Here is a 4,746-nt window from a genome sequence, read left to right on the forward strand (position 1 = left end):
ACAAAAATCCGTCATCTGCTCATGTAGCTAATTGGCTGTACCAATTTATTTTCTTACCTAGACATTCCATTGTAAATTGTCTAGCGTTCTCTGGTGAGTGCCCCCCGTTTACTTTGGACCAATGGTGATGTAGAATTTCGCAGTTGCGCAGTTCAGTGTGTGTACGATCACCCACATGGGATTCAGCATCTGTTCGGGAATATGAGTGAACGGGAACGTGCGTCTGTGGGTCCAGTTGTATGTTGAGAAGGGGACAGTTTTAGCGGGGACTTGCTCAAGAGTGTTTCTGAAATAATGTCAACTTCAGGACGAGTTGATCCATAGAAGTCAAGGTAAGACCAGATAGTTGGGAAGAAACACAGGTAGGCTACCTGCCAGCGGACAAGGAGCTTTAGAGGACCGTTATCTGTCTAATTGCATATACACACACACACAATGTTTGGAGTTCGTCGGGAGTTCAAAAGTGTATACGTAACATTTAAGATAGTATACTTAATTTGAAAAGTAGCATACTTCTGTTTTGCGTCTCTAAGCAACTGTTGGGCATCCTTTAAACAACGCAAGAGGCTGACAGCTAGCCTACTGGATGAGTACTAATCACGCTGAACCTGTAGTTTATTCACTGCAGATGTTTCACTAGATTCACATAGATTTGCTTAAAAGTGTACCTCAGTTTTAAAGCCCTCTGTCCAAATATGAATGGCATTATCATAAGTTATTGGTTAATGGTTTTCATGTAACAGTGCGTTTAAACTTCTTCCAAATGTTATATTTTAATCAATGAATTTGATTAGTCAATCAAATTAACCAAATGCGTCTATTAATGTATGGTTTTAATTTAATTTAACTTACAATGGTTTCTCTACATGTAATGCGTGTGATACTTAGCTCTAACAACATGGTCATGTTGTTTAGGCCACACGTTACAATAATTTTTTATACATTTTTACTCTGGTTCTAAGTGTCTTTTTAACTAATATAGTTAAAAAGCCTCTTAGCAGCGTGCAATTACGTTTGTGTGTTTAAGCCGGAGATATAAAAGGTAGGCCCTATCCTGTTTTGTGCAATATTTCTCTGGTCCTCTCTCTTGGAGGGTTCTTTACACATACAGTAAGAGTTCTGAGTTGACGGTTAAGCGGGGAAATACAAAATAATATTCTCGGGACCGAGCAACTGATTGTACAATGACCCAGCCTTCTCCTGTAGTTGCCTGGCCACCGACCTACCAGCCTGTCAGAGGTGTAGAGCTGTGAGAGATGAGGTGTTGACTGTACATTCATCCCCCTCAGAGCCGAAATGCATTGTGTTAGATTACACACGGGCTATTGCAGTTGTCTCTCTTGTGTCAGGCTTTAGTGCCACTGCCTAGAAGACTGGGTCAGACTAAAGAAAGTAAGAACTAAAGCTACCCATTTTCCAAAGTTTCTACCTTTTGTTGTATTTTCGATTCTTTCAATCTCAATCTAAAACAAACCGTCATGCGTCCCCGTGGATAACAAATCAATGAAATCCCGCGCCATTTAGCAGGCCTCATCCAATGAACACCGTCTCACTCTAAAGCCCTCTGCTCACGGTCGACGGTATCAAAGATGCGATGGGCTTCGCCAGCTAAACCTAAGTCATCTATTTACAAAAGCTTCCTGACACTCATCCGGAAATGTGACCCTCATATGTGTGTCAGCACAAGTAAACCAACGCTCCCTCGTTGTATGCATGCATTGACACGTGCCTGCCTGATTGACAAAGGAGCAGATGGAATGGATACAGTGCCATAGCTTAGGGTTTTTTTCTCACTGCCTACGCACAACCAGTAGGACTGCGTAGGCCATGGGACCCGACAGGCCGCTGCCACTGTCACTCAAGTTTACGTAAATGTTAATTCATCGTTGTAGTATACTCCCACCCGAAAGCTTATTTTTCCCATGCGAGAGGAAATCCGGTAACAATTGCTGCTACCAACAGTTGGTATTATCACCTGTAATTCGAATGAAAACCAGTGATATATAAATATTGTGATGTGTCTGTGGGAAAACCTATGGATTCCTGTGGCTTTGAACTTAAATGGTGGATGAACTTGAAATGATGCCTCAAGGCTTATTACAATGTGGACAAAGCAATGCTTCCTGTTAGCTAAGAGGAGTGCCAGAGTGATTGGGAGGACTCAGTGCAATGTGTTGCAGCACTCACAAGTGCACTAAAGGCCATTAGAACTTGGTGGTCTCACACAGCGTTCATGTGTTTGTGTGTGTGTGTGTGTGTGTGTGTGAGAGAGAGAGAGAGAGAGAGAGAGAGAGAGAGAGAGAGAGAGAGAGAGAGAGAGAGAGAGAGAGAGAGAGAGAGAGAGAGAGAGAGAGAAAAAAAGAGAGAGAAAGCGAGTGAGCGAGAGAGAGAGCGAGAGTGAGAGAGAGAGAGAGAGAGAGAGAGAGAGAGAGAGAGAGAGTAAGCTAGAGAGAGAGAGACAGAGAGACAGAGAGAGAGAGAGAGAGAGAGAGAGTGTAAGTGCTAGAGAGAGGCTGTTTTGTTGTCATTGACACACTCCTGTATAGCATTGTCAATGTAGACCTACTGGCTGCCTCTGCGCTTTTTGTTGAACACTGTTGTTCTGACTGGGTCTAAAGAGTAGTCCTGAATTGAGAGTGGCTTGGAAAACAATAAAAGTCATGTACAGATCTGAGATGATACAACTAGACATTTAGAAATATTTTTTTTTTTTGAAATACATGGGTACGTGTTTTATTTCCATGTGGTGCTAGTTTTACCCATATCAAAGCAATTTTTTTGTGTCTTGTGTGAGATTGTTGTCCTTGCAAACTCTTCAAATTCTCTACAAATTCTCTCCGTCACATCAAACCCCATTCACACTGTCTGCTGTATTATCTTTCGGGGGTCCCTTGATATCATGAAAACTAAAGTCCAGCTTTATGGTTCGGTACGTGGCTATTCTGCCCAGTCACTATTACCATTTCTGTGTAGTAATTGATCTAACCCTGCCCGTTTTTGTTGTTTTGTTGCTACCTTTTTGTTTCAGTTGCAGTCCTGAATATTGCATAACTGGTGTCTCTCTCAGACTGTAGAACTGCACTGAAGTTGAGAATGCTGCTCCTTCTAGGATGACTGGAGCACCCGTGTCCGGGCCTGGGCCGGGTTCTCACAGGAAATACAAACCCCAGGAGCTGCTGTCTACTGGCTGTCAGTGGTTTGTCTCTTTCTGTCCACCTCGCCTCTGCCCTCGTGGACACCGGTTAGCTATTAACCTCCGAAACATACGTGCAGAGTAGAAGTGTGCCACGGTTTCGACACGGAGAGAAGATGGCCAGGAAGAGATAGCGAGAGACGGGTCTGAGCGATGCTAAGGCAGTGCCAGGTTACATGGCTGAACTGGAGTGGTGTCACTCACTAAAGAGTTTTGTCAAGGTTTTTCCAGGGGGGGGCGGGGGGGGGGGGCGCTAATTCAGTGATTTGCTCAGGGGCAGTAGCTCTTTGGAGGGTGAGGGAGGGCTGGATGCTGAGTCTACAGAGGGGCTTTGTGTCACAGTCGCAAAGTGTGGTTACGGTCTGTCTCTCTGTCTGTCTGTCTGTCTCTGTCTGTCTGACTATCTGTCTGTGTGGTCCGAGGGGGGTTCATTTACACTCCTCTGGTTCCGGGACAGGTATACACAGCAGCGAGCCACAGTCCCCACTTTACTTATTAAAGGGTAGGATCTCTTTCCTTTCATTCGTTTAACTGCAAACAGGCAGACTGTCTAACTGCCATGATTTGTGTGTAACTCGAACTTCTGTCATTACGCGGTAACCACGCCGTCGTTTTTGTTTGGGAAGACGAGTCTCCATTTTGCAGTGCCTCCTCGTTTGTCTTGAGCTCAAGTACTTTGAGGTCATCGGGGAGGCGTGTGTTCCGTGAGACCTTGAAAAGATTCGGATCGGAACGTGCCAGAAATGGTGTTGTCTTTGAGCCGGATGTGAGCTGGTTCAGAGAGCACGGTGGATTTGTTTTAGCCCGACTGGTGCCGTCATTCTTTAGGAAAACTCAAATGAATGGGGTTTGCTGCCACCTGTGGCACCTGTTGTGTCAGGTTAGTGAGAGAGCCTGCAAAGAGATGACAGAGCTGGTACATACTGTACAGTATGTGGCTCTTGTAGTTTATACATCCAATTCTATTTGTATTTTTTTGGGGGGAAATATATTTTGTTTTTCAGATAATCAGTTGAGACACCTGCTCTACTTTTTTGTTGTTGTATTATTTTCATTCATGTCTATAATGAATTATTTGCATCAACACAAACAGGTACTTAAGTGCCTTCAATCTTTAATAGTAACCTATCTCTCTTTCACTCTCAGTTTCTTTGTCTCACCGTCTTACTTTTTCGGTCACGTATACCTGCTGGTTCTCAGAATCGCCTCTCTTCCTTGCCACTCTCTCTGTTCCTTCTCCCTGTTCTTTAACTATCTCTTTCTGTCACCTGAACCTGATGGCTCTTTCAAGAAGCATTCCTTATTCACCGACTCTTCCTTTCTGGGTCTCCCTGTGTTTCTCTCTCACCTGAACCCGCTGGTTCTCAGACGTAGCCCTCACCTACCTGGAATTCCTTTGCAGATGGCAGAGAAAGGCTATATATTAAACAGTGACAGGTGTTAACTCCCATTTTGCCCGTGCCCGCTATCGGTGTAAGTTAATCTCAGGCAATCTCTTATCGGTGGCGCTGACGGACGGGAACGGTGTCGTCGTGGGTAACAGGAGAGGAGCT

Source organism: Hypomesus transpacificus, chromosome 20 (assembly GCF_021917145.1).
Source record: "Hypomesus transpacificus isolate Combined female chromosome 20, fHypTra1, whole genome shotgun sequence".
Lineage (NCBI taxonomy): Eukaryota > Metazoa > Chordata > Actinopteri > Osmeriformes > Osmeridae > Hypomesus > Hypomesus transpacificus.